The sequence below is a fragment of the Manis pentadactyla genome, chromosome 3 (assembly GCF_030020395.1).
Source record: "Manis pentadactyla isolate mManPen7 chromosome 3, mManPen7.hap1, whole genome shotgun sequence".
In the NCBI taxonomy this organism is placed as follows: Eukaryota; Metazoa; Chordata; class Mammalia; order Pholidota; family Manidae; genus Manis; species Manis pentadactyla.
The window spans coordinates 98,768,686-98,791,060 of NC_080021.1; the positions used below are offsets into that span (position 1 = coordinate 98,768,686).

At 46.2% G+C, this 22,375-nt stretch overlaps 1 protein-coding gene across 11 annotated transcripts in view; it reads left to right on the top strand.

Annotated features, from left to right (window-relative positions):
• CELF2 (CUGBP Elav-like family member 2) overlaps window positions 1-22,375 on the top strand; it is a 722,220-nt gene that overhangs the window by 631,948 nt on the left and 67,897 nt on the right. The gene's annotated exons all lie outside the window — the stretch shown is intronic.

Here is a 22,375-nt window from a genome sequence, read left to right on the forward strand (position 1 = left end):
TTGGCCTGATGTTCACCACATCTCGGAGCAGAGAGCAGGACTCAGGAGATGACAGCGCACAGGAAAAATCACCACAAAAGTGACTGTTCGTTGAATGCCCGTGAGTCAGGGGCGATTTGGAGGCTTGTGGCTACAGCACTCTGAATGGTCATGACAGCTCCACAAGGCGTGTGTTGAACAGTACCATGTACTAGTGAGGAAGCTGACCTCAAAAGGACTGACTTGTTGGGGCTGTACCGCTGGTCACTGAGTTGACAGGCAGTCAAGTTGAAACCAGCTTCCCAGCCAGGCCTGCTTCACCTGGGTGCTTCCACTCCTCTGTCAGGGGCAGAATGCAGGTCCCAGCCACTGCCCAGCCCCGTTTCAGACCTCCAGCAGGGAGCGCTCCCCTCGTACTCAAGTCATTGCATTGATAAGTTCAGAATGACCACGTTTGCTCTTTTAGCTGTCCTGAAATAGATCTGAATCCTCAGCTCTTGCATTATTTACAACTTAGTGGTATCACATGGTGAGCTCATCCGAGGGGCAGAGCATCCCAGCCCTGGTGCTTCACTAAGTAGGCCTACCTAGAAATCAGCTGGCACCCTTCCCCACGAGCCAATCCTGCTACCGCATGAGTTTGGCGCACTGTGGAGTGCGGCTTTTTCCAAGATGGGAAGCTGTGCTGTTCTACCCAGGCAGCAGTCACTGAAAACACTGGGTGGGTGAGGCCAGGTGTTTGCCTGGGACCTTGATACAAGGTCAGTCATGCCAGGTTCTCTAAGAGGGAGCTCCAGATCAAAGGCAGTCATTACAAAGAGGAGCTGCTTTGCAAGAATGATTGTAAATGCAACACCTTTCTGCAGAGGAGTGGAGCTGTAGCAACGTCATCTCATTAGCATTCCTGTTATTAGGGTGCCTCTCTTGATCTGCGTCCACAGGCTCTTGGGCCCAGTCCACAACTGCATTCTAATGTTCCATCTCCATGCAGCTGCCCCCCCTCCATCTCTCAGCTCTGCGTCCACAGGGGAGGGAGAGCTGGAGGCTGGGGCTCATCTCTTCATCTTGGAAGATGAAGCAGCAGGGCCACAAGCAGGCTGCACTGTGGACTGAGTTTGGAAAGAAAACCAGCAGTCAGCCCACTCTGCACCCACCCTGCCCCACCACCCTGTAGAGGGCAGGGCCTTTAGAGAATGAGGTCTGCCCCCCTATTTATCGATGAGGACACTAGGGTCAGAGCAGGGGGTTCTGCTTGACCATCTAAGGATTTGAATTCTCTGCTTCAGGGAATGAGGAGCCAGAATCCCCCACCACAAACTAGGGCAGTGGGAAGCACACAGCAAACACCACGTACAGCCTTGGACCCAGCCCCTCTGCAGCTGCCCCGAACAGCAACTGCTGCTCTTCCCCATGAGGTCGAGGGCAGGGGACTGGGCGGGCGGGGATGCTTTACCTGGAGTCCAGGAAAGAAAGTGTTCCTTCTCTCTCTCTCTCTCTCCATCCAGTCACCACCTGCTCTCCCGACCCCCCGTGTCAAGAAGCGAATTCACTCTGAAGGCTGAGGCCTGAGTAGGATGTCAGGGTGTGTTGTGTGGTTAATTCTGTCCGGTCACCACCGTGTGATTTCTGTGCTGATGGGAGTGTAGATGGGTGGATTTGTAGCGGCGCAGACTCGTGTCATCTCTGCCGCTGTCTTGGCTACGGGATGAGGTCCTGGGGTGTTCTGTGGCCACTAGCAAGTGGTTTAGACCAGGAGCTCAGTGATCTCTAGGCCACCACTTCCTACATTACTGTCCTTCTTAAGGGATGGAAGAACCAAGGAAAAGGGAAGAAAAGGTTCCCTGGAAACTCACCTCCACCCCTGGGTGATCAAATTGAGTGCCTCCCAATCAGGGTATATTGCAGTCTGTGAAGTCCCTCACTTTATGCACTTGCCTGCACATATGCAGTTTTATAATTTCTTCAGGTTTATTATGTTTCAATAAATATCAGGAAACTACGTCAGGTGTTTTGTATTAAGTGGTATGTGGGGTCCAGCACACAGTAGACAACTGTCACCATGTCCCATTCAGGAAGCAGGCAATGAATCACTGTCCCTGAACGTATGTTACACACTGAGCATGAAGGCAGGATGGTAGTGACAGAACTTCATGCGAAGTATGTTTCTAGCAAATTCTGGTTCTGTAAACATTTTGTCTACATGACTGATTTTTTTCAGTGCTTTCAGAATTTAGGTAATTTTAACCAAATAACAAAAAAATGTTCAATTAGTAGAACTAAGAGTAATAGTTAATATTTTTGGAGCACTTACTCTGTCTTGAGCACTGTGCCAAGGGTTATATATACACCTGAGCACAAGTAAAGGACGAAATCCTAGGGAAATAATGAAATAGTGATAATGTATTTCCCCACTCTGATTGTGTTTGCAACTAGAAGTCTAAGCCCAAGAGAGTTAAGTATCTATGACTAGTAGAGAAACTCTCTAATGAGAGTTTGTATTAGCTTACAGCTGATAATTGACCTCCTCCAATTAAATACAAATATGTGAAAGGCATCTGTTCACCAAGTCAGGTTCACTTCACCCTAGCCTCCTAATCCATTGCCAGTATCTGATTTGTGGTTTAGTAATATTTATAAGCTATCATTTAAATAGGAAGAGGAATTTTAGCCTATATTTTGATGAGTCTCTTTACATTTCTTCTGCCAGTGCTGGAGATATTAGCTGAAGTTACAACTCCTAAAAAAAAAACCTCATAACAATGAGTTACTTACTAGAGAATCTCAGTCACTAAGTTCCACAAATCTGTCCTGAGCTGGAGTTGCTCAGATATTAAATCCCTGGAGGTCATTAACAAAAACTAAATAAAAGAGTCACAAACTTAGGAAACCCCATGACTGATTTCTATAAGTCTCTGTTCAGTCGAATATTGTTCTCTGGGTCAGCGGAGGTAGAGAGGGCAGGCAGAGGAAAACAGGCCAGGGCTCACCACAAAGCACCAGCCACAGAGGCTGAGCATGTTTTTAGAAATAATACTGGCCGATCCCCTCATATTATAGATGAGGTATTGAAGCCCAGAGAGGTTGGATGAGGTGCTGCAGGTCACCCAGCCACCTCATGATGAAGGCAGAACAGCTTGTGTCACCCAACTCTGAGCCTGTTGTTCTTGGAGCACATTATGCCCCTGCAGTGTCTCCACAAGATTATGCCAAGCATGTCGTTTTATAGAATCAGAAATTCAGAGCCCCGTTTGCCATCTGTCTGCAGCATCACACTCTGTGATGGGAGACAGGGGGACATGGTGAGCCCCTGCGCTTCTTCCATTCTCAGAGAAAGACCCAGAGAGATGACAGAAACATTCTTCTTAAAATAACGTTTACCCAAAATGGTATGTGAAATTAATCAGTTTATAAAGAATGGATGAAGAAACAGAAACAAACCTCAATATTGAGTCCATTTGCAGCAACAGCCAGGGCAACGCTTCACAGCTCTGACTGCACAACTGCCGCACCTGGGGAGCTATAGGAACAACGTATGCCCTGGCCACTCTCCACCAAATTAAAAATACTGGTACAAGCCTGGCATCAGTATTTTTAAAGCATCCTGAGTGATTCCAGTTTTCAGGCAAGTTTGAGAACTACTTTTGGGAGAACAAATCATCAACCCCAAGGGTCAGGTGGTAGCAATTAACATGTCTCCTTCTGCTGTTCATCTGGATGCACAGGCGTGCCCTTGCCTGCTGATGACCCTCCCACAGCTACTCAAAGTGTGGTCCCTCTACCAGCAGTTCTGGCATTGCCCAGGAATGTCAGAAATGCCAACTCTCCAGCCCACCCCAAGACCTGCATCTCAGCTCCTGGGAGCTGCAGGTGCGCAGTAAGTGTGGTGCGCCCACCCAGAGGAGCAGGCCTCCCCAGGTCCTTCTCCAGGATCTCTCCCAGTTCACCTGACCCCAGCTCTGCGTGTATGGGCATCCACACCTGTGGAAACGAGCACTTCAGGGTGTTCCCTCACCCATGTGCTCAAGAGGGCAGAGCCCCTCTATAGCTGGGGATGCTGTGTCTTCCCTGACTTCCTTGTAACATTCGGTAGGTGTACTGGTGCAGCCAGACCAGCAGGGCAGGTCAAGAAGGAGATACAGAGCTACAAGTGCATATGTCTTCCAGCATCTTTACATGGGCAGCTCTATTATTCCGTCCCATCAACACTGTAAGACCTGCTGGAAACAAGAATGTTAATTACATAGAGCTGATATGTCCCAGTCTGTAAGAGGATGGATGGACTTGATGCTATCTTCAGTACAGTTTTTCTGGCCAGACTAAGCAAGAAGAACAATTTTCTGGCACAAAGTGTTAATCTGTAATTCTCAGCAGCCAGTCCCACCTTCAGAAACCATGCATGTACTTTCACAGACTCGAAATTCCTTACCAGGAAAGCAAAGCACTTCTTATCCTGTTTTCTCTTGATATCCACAGCTTGAGAGAGACTTTTGTGGACAAAGAAAATTTACCATCTGAATGCTGGGCTAGAATATGCTATCTCCTAATAGAGGATGTTGTAATTATATATGTTTCTGCAATTTGGAAGGCTGAAAAGGAATGTCATCTGCCCTAAGTAGATTTCCCCTTGAGTGGGTCCTTGCTTTCCATTCATACTTCTTGTGGATCTGGAGATTTTTTTCACATTTCGGGTTGCTCCTAATTGAAGTACAACATAACATTCTGCGTAGCAATCTCTAGCACAGAATCATTTGTTGCCACCTGAAACTAAAACTTAGCATGGCTGGCATTTGCCTAAGTCACAGCTGTTACTTATCAGACCAGCATCAAAGCAGGACTGCAGCCAGTTGACCAAATAAGAAGCAGAAAGTGAGAAGAACCGGGCAGAAAAGGAAGCAAATGAGGCAGGAAGAGAGAGATGTGTATGCAGAGAGAACAGCTTCAGGGAGAAATCCCTGCTGGTGGGGTGTTGGGTCTGAATGGAAAGGGGGATTCAGGAGGAGTACACAGAACAGGAGAGAGAAACATTGGAACTTTAGCAAGTTCCAACTTGTGTTGTCTGTTTTGCTTATCACAACCAAATGACGACCTCTTGAAGGCGCGTCGTGTCACGTCAGCCCGTCAGCCGAGCTGGAGTGTGCCACGGGACCTGTGGATTCGCCTTGCAAGTCTGGCTTCGTCACTCATGCTGCATCCTGCTAGATTACCATCAACTCACAGCCCCACCAGATTCTACCTTGTGCTGAGGGAGGAGCAGGCTCCAATCAGACACGAGAGATTTGTGAGGATGGAAGGTATCAGCTGACACATTTTTCTACCCATTTCTACACTTGAGCATCTGATGAGAGCTAAATTCATAGATGTGGACTAAAAAGTAGCTTCCATTTTTTAATTATGCATTAAGAAGATTCTGTTTCTTAAGCTGTGCTTGCTGTGCCCATGAGTCATATGAGTTGAGTCCCCTCTCGCTCTGTCTTGGAAAGAATCAGAAGTCAGCAACTCCAGGGCCACAGGGTCTAGTGGTCACCATCAGCACAGGAGCTCATCCTCACAGAAGTCTTTGCTGACACCTCCTGAGAGGCGCCCTGCTGACGCTGGCTAAGCAGGTCCACACTGTCCTGAATTTAAGGGCACACCTGTGTCACATTTCTGTGTAACTTGCTTCACAGGAGATGACAGCCACTCACATCATGGATGGGAAATGGAAAATGGAAGGATGCTTTGCACACAAGGCAGGAATCTCATGTTAGGTGGGTCTCTCAAAGGCAGCTGTGCCCAAACCAGGTTCCCAGAAGAGCGTCCCCAAGTGTCGTATGAGCCACGACCTCCGTCCCTTTGGCAGCATTTGACTGGACACAAGTTAGTGCAGATCCTCTGGGTGTGTCCATTTGTGTTTTCTCTGACTCTTCTCTCAACAGGAGATGCGGTTCTAGTTCTGTGGTAATGTTGATATCAACTGTTTGCAGGGGTAACTCTGAAAAGCCTTACTGGGAAAGAGAAAATCTATCTTAGACTTTAACAAAATTCTACAGAATGAGAGAAAAAATCTACCATCTCCTCAGGCCTGGCATTGATCTGTGGGAGAGAGAAGGTGGATGTGGCCCACAGCTTGGAACGCTGCAGAAGCCAGGCCGGAGCAGAGCTGGGTGCAGAGACCCTGGAAAGACATTTCGAGCCATGAGCCTTCTCAGTGCCTTCATTACACAACAAAAAGGAATTAATAACTGTCTTGCCAATGGGTTTCAGGCCATAAGAACCCCAGCTTCCCCACAGTAACACATACTTCCTCCCAATAAAAGGAGTGTGAGATTTTTGTAAGAACTGGAAGCAGAGAGCCAGGCTTTAGGCATCAGTATGCTGTTGGGGTCTGCTTGCACCACTTGGTTCTGCCTTGTTCTCAGCTGCACGATTACCCTAGGGCTCTGCCGTTCATTCTCATGCCATCCTCTACCTCCTGTGGGCTGCCGACCCCCAAATCTGATCTTGAAATCAGGCCTTTCTGATATCCTGTACCTGTTACAGGAAAGGTCTAGCCAAATGGTGTGCAGGAAATTCCCACTGTGAAGCAGTCATCTTCCCACCACCAAGCAGGCCTCTTCCTGAATTTCAGCACATGACATGTCCACTGTCGGAGCGGACAGGTGTTCCAACCAAGAAAAAAGCCAGAAATCATCCTCAGCCTTTCCTCTTCCTGTCCCTTCCCCTTCACCCCCTGTTTCTGATCAGTAAGGAAATCCTGTGTTCTTCCCTTAGTTGCATCCCCGGGATTCTGCCTCTTCATCAGCCGGGACTTGCAGTTGTCATCCCAGCTAATAAAAGCACAGAAGGGATTAGGGGATTTATGAAACTATCCCTATAATAACAACACTCATTAGTCTTCCCAGTGCATTCTTGGATGGGTCAGGATGGCATGGAATTTCAGTCAGGACCCCAGGCGTTGCACCCTCGGCATGCAGTGGAAGTGTGTGAGCCTGGTTGTGTTGTGTCCAGTGGCTTAAAAGAATGGATGCAGCTGCTGAATCTTCAGGATGAGATCCAGCCTCCATCTGGGGCCCCTCCTTTCTCTCCATCTCCTGTGACATGTTTGCCCACTTCATTCCAGCCATGGGACACTGCACGGGCTCACACAGGAAGGCAGAGTTGACTGTTCCTTCATTGTAACCCCTAATTCCCTGTCATGTGCTGAAATTCATCCTGTCACTGCTGCACTTTATTCCCCCCAGTTATTCACAGCTCGGCCTCCCATATTAAGCTTCAGATTCCTTCAAGAGCAGAAACATTCCCAGAGCCCAGCATGATGCCTCATACCATAGGAGCTGCTGCTCAGCAAGTGTTTTGCTCATAGATGCTCCCTCCATATAAAAAAATCTCCCTAGCTCTTTACTGGTGGGGTGGGAGGATGGTCTCAATACTTTTATGTCCCATTGCAGTCCTTTTGGTGAGGTAGACCCTACTCTACAAACTAGAGGCACAAGGTGAGACCCAAACATGTATGGTCTCAAAGCACTTTTTACTCTAATTGTAATAGCTAAACAAATTAAGAAAATAAGAACTTACATGGTGCCCTACAGTGTTAGGTAGAAAGATGCCATGCAATGTGGTCCTCACTGCCATGCAGAGCAGCTTCTAATATGATCCTAACTTGAAGTATGACTTTACAAACACTTGAAGAGGTCAAGTGACTGACTGCAGGTCCTTGAAACTAGCAAAGCAAGATTCAAACCCAGACCTTATGATTCTGTGATGCTCTTTCCATACAAAACAGGAAGCAGCCCATGTTTTCCAAGGAGCCTTCCAGTACTGAAACCACAGAAGTAAGAAACCATCAGAATAGCAAATCTGTCTTTGCAGGTGAAGTGCCGTCAGTGAGGGTCTTTCTCTATTTCCTTAATATAAAAATCTCCATATTCTTGGCTCATGTGTCCCCTTTCTAAATTTACCTTGGCCATTTACATTTTGATTATGTGTCATATATTTGGAGGCCCCAAGCCTTGAATTTGATCTTTAGAAGGCTAAGATTCAGGGTAAGGGTATTTATAGAACAACTGAACCATCATAATTTCCCTAAGCTCTGCCAACAAGTAATTTCCAAAGTTGGTAAATGATCTTGCACGTTAGAGAAGGTGGAAATCACAATGAGACCGTGAGATTAAACTCATAAAGAATTAGCAGCAGTGGAGAGAGATCTTCATCTGGCAAAATGTGGACCAAAGTTTAGTGCTACTGCAGAAGATGAGATGAATAAATATAGCTGCTCAAAACAGTATCAGATGTCTTGCTCAGATGTTTAATGGATTTGCATTTTAAACATGGGTAATATGAAATATGAAATAACCCTTAAGGCATTTTTTTCAAAGTTGCCCTCTATGTTTAGTAGAGGATAATGTGTTTTTTTTAGCCAGACCCGTTTTTTTAAAAAAAAGATTTAATCGTTTTTGCTTAAACATGGTTAAGAAAGGAAAATTACACTAGTTACCTACTTTCATTTTCATTTACTTAGTATAAGTCCCAAAGACCATGGAGATAGTTAAATAAATAAATGGGAAAAGACTGCTGGGTGGTATGGTATTTATTTGTCTGTTGTAAATGAAGTTGTCATTCCTAAGCCAATCAAATCATGCATTTTTTATGAGAGGTTGCAACTTGCAGAGAGATGGAAATGTTAGACACTAATTAATAAGCGTGGCTGGCAAAGCAACTCAAATAATCCAGGACTCAGAAGTTCAGCTCTGGAAGGATCATTAGAATACTAAATTCAGTGGTGCTTTTCTGTTGATTTGATGAAATGCCTATACCCTGTCAGAAGGTTCAAGATAAAATACAGTTGGCTTAAGTTTTCCAAGTTAGTTCTGAGCTTGAGGTTTTAAAGATTTGCTTGTTAGAAGAGTACTCTTGCGGTGGCTTTAGTTTGCCTTGAAGTTGAAAGGAAGCTGGAGATTACTGGATAAAACATCACTAATCTTAACACAGCATCGAAGCCGCTAACAAGTGGGTAAAGGTTGCTTGTATTGCACACAAAACCCCATCGGTTCCATGACTGGTTTAGAGGTAGCATTGTTTTGTACCCACTGAGGTAATATTTAACTCATACAGCTTGCACAAATTGCAGATGAATTACTGCACTGTTCTCTGAACCTTGCCAAGGAGAGAGCCCTCATGAATTGAACTTTGGGAGCTTTTTATGAATCATCTGAAAAGAAGGTAATGCAGTTCTCCTGCTATGCAGCGTATGAGATGGCATCATGTGAAATTGTCACTATTTAACCATTTAATCTACAAAAATGGCAATTTCATATGATTCGACTTAACATGTGGGCATTACATAAGTTATCCTGGCAAAGGATATACTGTGTTCTCATGCACAAGCGGGTCCTTATCCCTTTTGCGGGTGAGCATGTGGCAGCAGTTGCAATTAGAAGCTGTCCAGTTTGACTAGAATGGACGAGAAATCTAAAGCAATGTGGGAAACCAGCCTATAAAGGTAATTGGAGGTCAAAGCATGGAGTTCTTTGAATGACAGGCCAAGGAGCTGGAATTTAATCTGGCAGATAATTGCAAGTGTTGGAGCAGGGGAGAGAAACTGTTAGACCCGAGTTTCTAGACAGATTCACAAGGCAGTGGTGTACAAGGTGGTTTGGAAGGCAAGGCACAGCAGTGTTGGGCTGGCCATTCCAGGAATCTGAGTGAGCAGGAAGGCAGAGCTAACATAGGTAGCTGCAATAGAAATAGAAGTATCAAAGAAAAAAGAAATTTGGTGGAGACAGATCTAAACTGAGAATTCCAAGCACGCTCAGGGCCATGCCAGAGTGTTAGGTGAGAGGTCTGGGAAAACACCCTCCCAGGCTGATGCGCCATGTGTAGCCACTTCAGTCCAGCACTGCAAGTGTCCAGGAAGGGACCAGAATTCAAGTGCAGACAGGCAGGTTTCAATGTCCAAAGGCCATTTCTTATGGGGATTAGGCAACATGTGGCTGAAGTAGCCTGAGTAAAGCTAATTCTGGGAAGCCATACCAGGGATTATAAGTAACAGAGTCGAGCCCTGGAAGAAGGCACAGGTGGTCCAGGGGAGGAGACGAGCTCCCAGTCTGGCTCAGACTCTGACCCCAGGGAGGAAAAGGCACTGCAGACACAGGAGAAGGGGCTGTTCAGCAGAACAGCGTCCCCACATGGCGTGAGGGCAGCAGGGCAGGCACAGGGCCAGCCACTCACTGGCACAAGGGTTCAACTGGTTCAACTGTGTAAGAGCGGGTGATCTGAGCACAGCTTTTGGGGGAAGGAGCTGCCATGAGCCTGGCCAGCCAGTTCTCCTTTATCCCAAGGATGTGTGAGAACTGAGCCCAAAGATAGTCATTCGGGCAGAGGCTGATGTCAAAGGACAATTTATACCAGACTCATTGGTCTTAAAATATGAAATCGTACTGGGGTTGTGGCATGTAGTATCATAGTATTGGAAATGTAAATGAGCCACCTGGTCATTAAGCACTCCTTAATGGCCAGGCCGGCATTACGATTTCAGTGTGTGTCTTGCATGGTTCAATGAGGCAGCATGTCTAATTTAGCATCTGGGTAACATCTGGAAGAACAACTCGGGAGCATCCGCTGTTGATCTGGGAAGACAATTCCACAGTCAGAAAGCAAACGTGGTTGGAAAGGACATCTGTATATTCCCCACCTAGTGATAGGGGCAAATTATTACCTTTCTCTTAATGTTGGCTCATTAATCAGTAGTGACTCTGGTCGCCCAACGGTCCCACACAATCCTCATGTGATCTTCTGTCTGTGATCCTGTCACAGTATTGCTTCCGCAGCCCTGTAACCCTACAAGCCTTTTGTTAGTGAAGTCTTTCCACCTCTCTCTGTTTCCAAATTTTCACCCCCTCCAGTATTTTTGTCATTAAAGCACACACATCTAAACAACAAATTCTAGACAAACCTAGGTACAGTCTCACAGTTACAACCAGTTTTGCTTTGCTTTTCACCAAATTTACTTGGGAACTCAGCTGCTTGGATGAATTGCTGTTGACATCCCAAAGATGCCGTGCCAGAGGGGAAGAACAGAGAAGAAACTGCATCCTGGTCCCAGGACATTGCCACCCACAGTGACCATCCCTCCCACTGAAGTAACAGCTCACCAGGCACCACATGTGATGAGAGGGGTTAAAAGGCCTGTAGACTTACCTCTCTAAGTAATATGCCATAATAGTCCCAGAAAAATTAAACTAAGAAAGAATTACCATTCTTCTTGAATAGCCACGCTACAAAAAGCATTACACCTGCACTATGCGGGAACAGATATTTTTCATTCACAGGCCATTCCTCCCATTCTGAGCCTCTCATTTTTCTTCTAATTTTAAGAATAAATAAAGCAAAATGAAAGCTTGTGGTGTTATTTAGCATGAAAACACAGAATCTAATCATAGCTAATGAGTATAATAAATGCCAGGCTGTACCTCCTCCAATTTGTATGTATTTTATATACAGAGGCAACAAAGGCTGAGTAACTGGGGCGCCAAGTTACAGATGGGATCGTGGAATGTTACTTGACAGCCGATTAGAGTAATCTGTCAGAAATGACGACATAATCACCATAACAGACTCCAAACTCCCTTGGAGAATTCCACCCTGAGTAATCTAATTTTCCTGCAATATTTTATTTCTTTTTAATTTTCTTTTATTTTTTGCCAGGGCTAAATGTTTACACTGCTTGTTTTCCCCTCTTGTAAACCACATGATTGCAACAGAAATGCAAATAGGTAGTATCATTACAGCTAAACGGGCTGCCTGGAAGCCTGCTATAATTGGGGTTCTAGGTTTTTCTCCCTCACTGGATTATTAGTATTTTTGAAGAAGTGGGAGATCGAACAGTACTAGCTGTGTACTTCCCAGTTGGCCAGTGAAGGTCATTCTAGTATGTTCTCTTAGCTTTCAAATGGGACCTTTTCCTCGTTCCCTCAAGGGAACTCTTATACTGTATAAAACAACAATTATAATGATAACTTTATTTGGCACTTACCATTCAGTCATTGCTTGAAGCACTTAAGACATATCAGTGGTTATTAGAAATAGTAAGTAATTTCCACTATGGGTTTTGTCGTCTCGTGATTTGCCACAGAAAGAGAAGGATAACTTAGGTTTCTTTGTTATCATTCTCAGATTCCCTTCTCTGTGGCTCAGATCACTTTTATAAAATCTATGTCAGCAAATAATGGTTGAAAGTTTTCTACACACCTGCTGTGTTAACTCAGTTAATGGCCATGCACAAAACAGCAATTTGGAATAGCACTGTGTCTCAAAGTTTAGTTGAATTCCGTTCACTCTGCTTCCACCAAGGAATCTGCCCCTTCAGAGGGCACCTGTGCACTCCGTTTTCTCCAGAATGTCTGAAGGAGTATTCAAATGAGCAGGCATTATATTATTCTATCAGTTAACATAGAGTCAAATATCAGCGCCTTCTGGTGTAAATGGTGGCTTATCCAACAAACACTGGTTTGTTTGATGGACTCCAATGAACTTTCTTATACCATCAGTTTTTGAAGAAAGCACAAAATATAGGACCAATTAACGTCAGGGATTCAAAACTATTACTTTCCTCTCCCAGAGTAACAGATAGCTAATCTCACTCATCATCAGTTTGCTTTTCACCACATAGGTATGGAATATTTCAGATGGCTTGGCCCATGGAGCAAACCTGAGTCTTAATTCCGTCTTGTATGTCTTATTCAGAAGGGCCTGAAGGGACTGCAGACGACCTAGCATTGAAGCCCTGGCTGACATCCCCTAGTCCCTGCACAGTCAGATGCATGTCCCTTGAGGCTGTTCTCTCCTAGCAGGCTGCAGGGCTCTGGCGGTGGTCTCTCAGTCACTGCAGTCTGCCAAGCTTTCTTCCCTGCCTTTTTTTTTCATGGAGAAAGCCCAGATATTAATTCTTGCTCTGAGGCTAACTTAGAACATTTTATATGAGCATGTGAAATATACACACACATGTACATATACACATGCTATTACACATATTCACATATGTTTCTAATTAGGAAGAAACCTACAGGTTGAGGGAGTCTTTATGAGTCTTTATATCTAGTGTGGAAAAGGGGAATTATGGTCATGTTATGGGTTATTAGAGACCCCAAATTCACTTGCACCACGCCTGTTAGAATTTATGCTGGGAATGCCTCAGAGGACTGGTTGGGGGCTTGTGCTCCAGCCAGAGAGAATCTCCAGTTCTCATCCCGGCTACCCATTGGCCTGTTCTGTGGCCGGCCAGATTACTTAACACCTCATTCTCTCCCTCCCCCTCAGCCGCTCATTCATTCCTCTCTCAGGGTTGCCGGAGAATTCAATCAGTTAACAGACATAAAGTGCCTACAGCAGTGCTTGACACTGGAAAATTGAGGGCCAAGGGAATATTTCCAACATTTCCACAATTACCTAAATTCTGCACTTAACAAGCGAGGCTATGGGCTCCAAACCTGACTTTGTCCCAAGGATAAAAGCTACTTTTAACTGATTATTTTTTGTCATCTATATTCTCGCAGAGGAATCTTTCTATTAAAGATACCTTAGCACGTTTACCATACTGTTACTATTTTTTTTTAAATCAGAAATTTTAAAAAGTTCTTCTGATGGATGAGTTAGCATTCCTAAAGTTACCTTTGTTTCTTCCCAGCCTCCCTTTTGCAGAGCTTCATATAACAGGGACTCAAATGGCAAAACTGCCTGCTAGAGAGACAGGGAAGGCTCTGTGGCTTTGGGGACACCTTATTATAATAACAGTACATAGAAGTATAAAAGGAGTATAATAGAAGGTCCCTTGAAATACACAGTCCCTCACATGTTGGGGGTGGCATGCCTCCAACTGGTGGCAATTCTTTTGAAACTTATTCTTGACATTTATGAAACTTCTTCAGAAAAACTCAAAGTACAGGTGCTCTAGATATTTCATAGTCTACTGTACAAGATACAAAGTATTTTGTGTGCATATCATATTTGTGCACCATGGAGTGAAAGAAAAATTCCAGTTTGTCTTTACTGGCTGGAATCCATTAATTTTCTCATTTGGCACATAGCTCTTTGGTGAATTCCCTTCTTTCCCTCCCTTTTTCTCCCTTTAAATATTTTATGGGCAGTAAGCTTATAACATGTACCATCACGTCTTCGCTCTCAAGGGGTCAGGATGGGTTCAATAATGAAATGCATAACAGCGACTCTGTAAAACCCATTTCAGGTTAAAAATGGCATGTTTTATTGAATCTCATATTAAAGGTGGTTACCTCATCATCCGGTGATGGGTCGGGTTAAACAAGTTTCAGCATGAGTTCTCCCAATGTGTGAGAAGCCAGCCACTCAGCTTCCCCACAGTCCATTTCCTTCCCCAGGTCCTCCGTCTTCCACACTTAGCCTGCATTAACACTGGCTACTTAAACTCAGGATCTTCCCCTTAATCAGCACAGAACTAAGGCAGAGAGGTTTGGAGAAGTACGCCGACTTCATATATGATAGGCGCTCCAGAGAGTGCGGTGAGAGAATGCTGGTGCTTTGCAGCCCAGCCACATCTCTGTCACTGTTGCACATAATGCAGGACTCATAACACAGGCAGTGACAGCTGTCACCGGGGTTATGCACAGTTCCCTGCACACGCAGTTACCCTACAGCTTTTGGTGATGGCTCTGCTCCAAGGTTGTGGCCTCACTGCTACTGTGATGACCCAGAGCTGGGCTCTTCTGTGCCTGATCAGGGTGACACATTCAGGAGAGAAGAGCATCAGGTTCCATCAGGTGTGCCATCCTTAAGGCCAGGATTTGAAAACCCACATCTGAGGCCGTGTGTGGATGTGGGGGGCCAGAAGAGGGAGGGTCAAATGCTGCCCACTCACCAGGAAAAAGGGTGAGGCTTCCAGAGGCCAGCATGCTCCAACACAGCAGCTGCCCGCAGGAGTGCAGGCACATGGCAGCACCTGTGCCCCACGAGAGCAGTGGCCTTCATGTCACCATGGGGCCCTGCTTGGGTTTGGTGTAGAGAGACCATGAGATACAGTGCTTGTCCTCAAGAAGTTCCAAGCTACTGAAAACCTAATCAGACCCGGAAGAAATGGCAGCCCAGTGCCCTGCAGGGCATGTAATGTAATGCTTCCTAAATAGGTGTAACCGAAATTAAACAATCAATTTCCAAGTAACATACTTGGCTCCAATCCCTTCTCCCTGCAGGAGGGAGGGAGGGAGGGAGCTCTTAAAATCTCCCCTTTTGTTAGATTTCATTTGTTTATAAACAAACAGGGTGAAATAGAGACTAGAATGTTAACCAGTACCTGAATTTGTAACGAAGCAAGATGTTCTGCAATATAATGATAAAGAAATTCATATTCAGTCAAAGAAATCTTCCAAAAAATGGATTTAGAAGGCATTGTTCATAGAAATGGAAATTTGATGAAATATGTTAAATCAAATTTACTGCCAACAAACCAGGATCTATTTCCAAATCTTGCCATTTCCCTGGGACAAGCCCCTGCCAACAGGGAGCCTGGTTTAACCCAGCCAGAGCCCTCCTGTGGACTGGATTTGCCCCAAGGGCAGCTGACTTGAAAACAATAGACTTGCTGCTGTTTCAGCAGGAGAACTACCCTGTGAATGTCCCAGGGTGGGTAGTGTTGACAGAATTCCTAGGCTCCTCCAGCTGCACAGACAGATCATGACCACACAGTCCCCTGCAGGTTTTTCAGACATGGCCAGCGCATATGGTTATGGCGATGTGGCCTCAGTTTAGCACATGTCTTTTGGGAGACTTCTTGCAAAAGTTCTAGAAGATGGGGTACACACTGGCCACAGACAGGAGGAGGGAGCCCCCCGGGCAGTAGCCCTAGCCCTGACTTGGGGATGGAAGGTGTGGCCGCCAGGTTCTCTGGCCCATCCTCTGGTTGCTGCTGCCCATGGGGACCTCCAAGGGCAGTGCGCCGTGGGGAGCTCCAGCCTCCACCACCACCCCTAGCAGCCGTGCGGCTGTGGCTCGAGTTGTAGAAACAGCAATGCTAACACCATGGGGCCCATCTTTACTTCTTGAGGACAGCAGTGAGGGTGTGGCTGCTGGGTGCCAAGTCTAGTTTCTAGAACAATTTTAATTCAGGGTTGAACAGATGCAAGATATTGTTTTCATCTTACTTGAAATTCTCCCATCCGTGAATATGTCTCCGCTGTTAGTCTTGAGCTTTAGGTATTTTATTTTTTGGTGGACCATCTTGCTTAGCATCTTTTCTAGCTTCCTCTGTTGGTTTTAAAGGGTCATATCAACATTACTTGGTAACAGTGTGTGGGGAAGTTGGGGTTCCTATGGCCAGGATCCTCACTGAACTTAAACCACCTGATGATGTAACTGGCCTGTTGCTGGGCTGCCGCTTCCACACCTCTGGCAATAAGGTATTATTGTGCTATATAGAGAGCTCAGCCCAGAGCCCTGGGTGGAGGCAGAGACACCTAGTGCTTGACCTACTGCCAGAACAAGCTGGGTAATAAACCCTTCCACCCCAAAGAAAGTTTGCTGTCATTTTCTTTGGTCACATTGAATCCATACTGAACTTGCTGGGGGCTGAAACCCATTGGCAAAACAATTGGTGAAGTTGGCAGGGTTCATTATTGACCAAGGAAAAAGACAGGCTGCACTTATGGGAGGGGTGCTTCTGCAGGCTGCCCCTGTGAATGGTGAGACAGTGGTTTGTCCCCCAATGGTATGTGGTCTGAGGTGGCTTGCCTCCTAGAGGACTGGGCCCCACCCCAGGATTGGAGGCAAGTGGAGGTGACACCTGAGGCAGTAGGGGTGGCTATTGGAATAGTAAGTAGGTCTTTTGAGAGACAGAGTGCCTGTGAGGCAGCAGAGACTGTGAGTTGGCTGCTTCTCACAGTATTAAAAAAGTCTACAGAAAAGAAGGACATGCTCCTGAAAAAGACCCAAGAAATGGTCGCACAAGAACACAAGCTGCAAGCTTCTGTGGATTCCCTGAAGAAGGAAATGGCATTGATGCAAGAGGAGGCAGCACGAGAATGCTGGCAGCAAGGTGCCATTGAGGAGGTAAAAGATTCCTTACAGAATGAGATGGCAGTGTTGCCAAGTGCTCTGAAGGAGGAAAACACTTTCAAGGAAAAAGACGAACTCCTGAGGGAAGCACAGGTGGAGGTGGCACAAGAACACCAGCTGCGAAGCATTGAGGTGAAGGTAAGAGAGCTGCTGAACACTGAGCTAGCATTGCTGCAAGGCATGGTAGAAAAAGTAAAGGTTGTAGCAGAAGAGGCACTCGGGGGAGTGGAGAGAAAGGTGCCATCAGCCCCAGAAATGGAGGAGCTGGGGAAGGATGAAGGGGTGGTGCCGGAGTCACTGACCCCTCCTCTTTTGAAAGCACCCACCAATGGTTGTAAAGAAAATAAAGACCCAGCAGCTGAAAGTTCCCCAAGGAGAGGAGCAGCCCCCTCCCCAGATTGTGAAGCATGCTATGGTCCACCCCTATACTCAGGATGAGCTGGTGGATTTGGGTTCCCAGTTTAGGCAGAAGCCCTTGGAGTCAATATCAGCTTGGCTCCTGCATTTGTGGGACTTAGGGGTGGATGGAATTGTTCTGTCGGGATCAGAGATGGGAAAGCTGGCTTCCCTGATGGTTCAGCCCACCTTGAGGCAGCAGCTACAAGGGGCACATCAGACCCCAGGGAATCACTCCCTCCTCGATTGGCTTATTGCCGCACTTCATGCTGTGTGGTGATCTACCATCCTCTCCTGTTAGATGGCAGACATATGCTGAGCTCTAACAGGTGTTATGAGAGCTGGGCATAAGAAATGCCATCAATATAGCTGGAACCTAGAATTATGTATATAAATGTTTTATCACTGTGTTGTACACTTGAAACTAATGTAATACTGTGCGTCAACTACCCTTCAATAAAAAATAATTACCTAAAAAAAAAAGAAATGCCATCAATAGTCCAGAGAGTTATGGCCCAGATGAAGAGATTTTCACTACTGGGATGAGAAATATTGTGCTTCAAACGGCTCCCACATCCCTCTTTGGGTCTCTAGTTGCCATTCTTTCCCCTCACTTAGGGCAGCCCATAAGCAAGGTGACATGTACAGTAGCCAACTTAGGAGAGGCTGAAGCAATGAGAACACAGAAAGAATTAAGGTCTGCTACTCACAAGAAGATTTTAAAGGGCCCCATGAAGGTTAAGAGGACCCAGATGGAAGAAAATTAGATGGGACGTCAAATAAGATTTTGCTAGAGCTATGGCAACAACTGAAACCAGAACAGCAGTTCCAGCCATTAAGACCAAAGAGGCAGAGGTCAGAGCTAGAACCACAAGTCTGGCCTGTGTGTTTGCAAAACTTCCTGCTGGAGAGCGAGCCAACCTCTCAAGAGCCCACACAAGAAGGTGATTGGGGAACACAGTTTGACTGAGGGGAAGGTCGAGGTATCTGCCCTGAGGGAACAGGGGGTGTGACCAGAGGCCACATGTTGAAATAGCTATCCATTGGTCCGCAGTGAAAATACAATGTGTCCTGGCTCTGGTGGACACAGGGACTGAATGTTCACTGATTCATGATAACCCTGAGCGGTTCCCTGGGACCTCCACTATCATAGGTGGATACGGGGGTAAGTCTGTCAGAGTGAAACAAGCCCAAATCCCTTTGGGAATATCCCCAAAAGAGTATACTGTGTATATATATCTCCTATCCCTGAGTATATTTTGGGGATTGATATCCTGCAGGATGTATGGTTGCAGACCACTGCAGGTGAGTTCAGACTGAGAGTACATGTGGTAAAAGGCTCTTCTGAGGGGACATGGTAGGCACCTGCCCATATCTTTGCCTGTGCTTCGGCAGGTGACTAATACCAAACAATACAAACTGCCTGGAGGGCAGAGAGATTGGAGAAACTCTCCAGGAGCTGAAAAAGGTGGGTATTATAAAGCCCACCCATAGTCCTTTCAATTCCACAGTGTGGCCAGTAAAAAAGGCAGATGGCTCCTGGCATGTGACTGTGTATTACAGAGAACTGAATAAGGTCCTTCCCCCTATGCCTGCTGCTGTCCCCTCTATTGCAGGCCTGATGGATACCCTCAGCCATGAACTAGGAACATACCGTTAGGTGGTAGATCTTTCTAATGCCTTCTTTTCCATTGACATTGAGCAGGAAAGTCAGGAACAGTTTGCCTTCACGTGGGAAGGATGGCAATGGACTTTCACCGTCCTTCCACAGGGATACCTCCACAGCCCCACCATCTGTCATGGACTTGTAGCCCAGGTCTTGGCTACATGGGAGAAACTGCCAATGGTGCGACTGTACCATTTTATTGATGATATCATGCTCACATCCGATTCTCTTTCAGATCTAGAAGGTGCAGCACCTAGATTGTTGCAACATCTACAGGAGAAAGGATGGGCTGTGAACAGTACCAAGGTTCAGGGACCTGGTTTGTCTGTCAAATTCTTGGGGTCATCTGGTCGGGTAAGACCAAAGTTATACCAGAAGCAGTTATAGATAAAGTCCAGGCCTTTCCTACCCCTACAACTATAGCATTGCTACAGGAGCTTTTGGGTCTTCTAGGCTACTGGAGAGTGTTTATCCCACACTTGGCACAAATTCTGAAGCCCTTATACCAGTTGGTACAAAAGGGCATCAGGTGGGACTGGGTTGAGACATGTGCATCTGCCTTTACTACAGCAAAATGGGTAGTCAAGGCTGTGCAGGCCTTGAGTGTGATAGACCCATCAAGGCCCTGTGAGCTGGATGTTCATGTGGCTGAAAATGGTTATGGCTGGGGTCTCTGGCAGTGGCTTGAATGAACTTGCCAACCTATTGGATTCTGGTCACAACTCTGGAAAAGGGCAGAGGTATGATACACTTTGGTAGAAAAACAACTGGCTGCCGTGTATCGCCTTGCTGGCTACCAAACCTATCACTGGAATGGCCCCAGTAAAGGTAATAACCACCTATCTATCCCATCTTTGGGTGGGTACAAGAGTGGACCCAAAAGCCAAGGAGTGGTGTGGCACAAACGACCACACTGGCCAAGTGGGGTGCTTAGCTACAGCAGCGTAGTGCCCTCTCCAGTAGCCCCTTGAGTGAAGAGCTCCCAACACTTATTGGGGCTGGTGACATATACTAGTGAAAAGTAGGAAGAACTTGCTTTTGAACCATTAGTAGCAGAGAGTCCCTATCAGAGGGAAGAGCCCCTATACCCGAAGATGCATGGTACACAGATGGCTCCAGCCATGGGCAGCCCCCAAAATGGAGAGCCATAGCTTTCCATCCTAAGACTGAGACAATATGGATGGAAGATGGTGAGGGGAAGAGCAGCCAATGGGCAGAGTTGCGGGCCGTGTGGCTTGTGATCAGCCAGGAGCCCTCCCCTATAGTTGTCTGCACTGACAGCTGGGCTGTCTATTAGGGCTTGACCCTGTGGCTACCAACCTGGTACCATGCCAACTGGCTGGTTGGTCACTGAGTCCTTTGGGGGTGAGAATTGTGGCAAGACTTATGGACCTGTAGTCAGACTAAAATAATAATAGTATACCATGTGACAGGTCATTTGCCACTGGCATCCCCAGGAAATTATGAGGCAGATAAATTGGCCCAGATACGTTGGTTAGAAGGAAAGCCTGCATCTGACGTAGCGCAATGGCTACATCAGCGTTTGTTGCATGCAGGGCAAAAGACAATGTGGTTTGTAGCCTGTCGGTGGGGCTTGCCTTTGAACTTTGAAGAAGTTAGTAGAGCCTGGCAGAAGTGTGTTGTGTGCTCCAAAAGGGACTTCCACCTAGTTCCACAGAAACATGGCACAATAACTAAGGGGCCTGTACCCCTCATCAGGTGGCAGATAGACTATATTGGGCCTCTACCTGTGTCAGAAGAATATCAGTATGCCATGACTTGTGTGGACACAGCTACTGGACTTCTGGTTGCTTTTCCTACCCATTGTGCAGACCAGCAGACAACCAAAAGAGGCCTGGAGCATATCTTTGCCACCTGTAGCTGACCATAGGTAATTGAGAGTGATCAGAGCACCCATTTTACTGGACATACATTGCAAGAATGGGTGCGACAGCTGGGGATCAAATGGAAGCTTCATGTGTCATACAATCCTACTGCAGCAGGCATGATAGAGAGGCACAATGGCTTGTTAAAATCCAGACTAAAGTCAGATACCAGTAGTCTGGTGGGATGGTCAGTCCGCTTATGGACCGTGCTATGGCATTTGAACTAGAGACCCTGAAAGGGAGCCCTGAGTCCTGTAGACATGTTAACACATATGGCTGCCTCCCCTATACAACTGCAAAGTACAAACCAAGGAAGAATCACTGAAGCCAAGGTTTGACCACTAGAAAAACATCTTGCTGCCAGCACCAAATGCACTGACTCCATTGAGTGGACATGGCCTTGGACCTTTTGACACATGAACCAATAAAGGCTGGCTCTCCTGGCACCTTGGAGACAAAACCTGGAATCTGGCCTCCTCTATATTCCTGGGATAACAGCAGAGCGGCCCCCAAAGGTCACAGTAGTATACCCTGAATGGCAGGAAGGTAGGAGCATCTTACCGGGGAGTTTTGTTTTTTCATTATGGCCAGTGCATGCACCTCTAGTAGCACTATATATAGGCCCTTCAGTAACCCCCATGGGGAAAGGAGTAAAAGTATGGTATACTAGACCTGGATGGGACCCCCTTCCTGCTACAGTCCTATCACAAGACCACTCTCTTGAATGCATCCTACCTGATGGACAATATTTGCCTATGTTGGTGTCATTAAAACATGTATCTTATTGTCCCTAAGGTCTCTGGATTGGGATCTTCCTCTGGCTTGAGGATTATTATAATTTTTGTTATTAGGAACCTCCTCTGGCTTGAGGATTATTATAATTTTTGTCACTTGTATCAAAATCTTGTTGTATCTAAATTCTTGTTATTATCTCTAAGTTATTGTTTTCCTCTGTTGCTGTTGTGGAATCGTGACAGTGCTCCAGCTTTCTCGCACAGGGACCATTGCAGAAGATTGAAAGTGTATAGATTGTAAGGCGAGAATCCTGGAGGGGTGGAGTGTGGGGAAGTTAGGGTTCCTATGGCCAGGATCCTCACTAAACTTAAATCACCGGGTGATGTAACTGGCCTGTTGCTAAGCTACTGCTTCCCCACCTTTTAGGCAAAAGCTGTTACTGCACTATATAGAGAGCTCGGCCCAGTGTCCTGGGCAGAGGCAGAGTCACTAGTGCTTGACCTACCACCAGGAGAACAAGCCAGGTAATAAACTCTTTCACCCCAAAGAATGTTTGCTGTCATTTTCTTTGGACACACTGAATCCATAGCAAACTTGCTGGGGGGCTGAAACCCATTGGCAAAACACAGTGTGACCCTTTTCTCTTACTCTCTGCCTT